The sequence below is a fragment of the Trichechus manatus genome, unplaced genomic scaffold, assembly GCF_000243295.1.
Source record: "Trichechus manatus latirostris isolate Lorelei unplaced genomic scaffold, TriManLat1.0 scaffold00097, whole genome shotgun sequence".
Taxonomy (NCBI): domain Eukaryota; kingdom Metazoa; phylum Chordata; class Mammalia; order Sirenia; family Trichechidae; genus Trichechus; species Trichechus manatus.
Genome location: NW_004444033.1, coordinates 10,542,519 through 10,543,429, shown reverse-complemented (window position 1 = coordinate 10,543,429; position 911 = coordinate 10,542,519).

The following is a 911-nucleotide window of genomic DNA, read 5'->3' as shown; positions in this document are numbered from 1 at the left end:
GCAGGACAGAGAAAAATAGGAACATGGGGAGGTTCAGGGAAACTGGAGGAAGTGCCACCAAGAGTAAGCTTGTGCCAGATGTGACTCTTTTCCCTTCGTATTCATGTTTAAATTCTCAGATGAAGCAGAAGCTAGTCTATTTCCTCAAAGTCTCAGCACTCTCGTCTCCTTCTTACTGTGTTTCCACTTTGATATCTGTATTAGACTATTATCAATTGAGCTTTAAAAGCATGTGATTAAAATTTCCGGTTTAATCCATTTGTGTTAAGATATAGAGCAGGTTTCTCAAAAGCATCGATTTATTCCTGTTTACATATTCAGGCAACACAATGATTGTGCATCTTCAAAGAGAATGATGAAGCAGTTTGGAGCAAGGAGCGGTGCATTTTTGTTAACGGGAATTTGATCCTTAAACATAAATCCCATCAGCAGCAAACTTTTACACTCATCTTAGTACTGGAGCTGCTTTCCTCTTTGATGTGCTTCAAATTGCTCCCCGCCAGTGTTTGATGAAGGAGGCCTGGTTGCTCAGTGGTTAAGCGCTCAGCTGCTAACCAAAAGGTAGACGGTTCAACCCACCAGCCACTCATGGGAAAAAGATGCGGCAGTCTGCTTCCATAAAGATTACAAAAAAAATTACAGGGCAGTTCTACTCTGTCCTACAGGGTCACTATGAGTCGGAATTGACTCAACAGCAACGGGTTTGTTTGTTTGGTTGGTTGGTTTTTTGGACAGTGTTTGATGGCAGTTCATAAGCTTCGTGTACTGCAAATCTATCTTTATACAAACAATATCTTAGTGCATGTGTCTATGGAGTGATTGAAATGATTCCCAGAACTTAGAAGTTTTTCAATTTCTTTATTGCCTCCCCTCTTTCTTTCCCTATGTGACACGTAGCATTATTGTTGTTG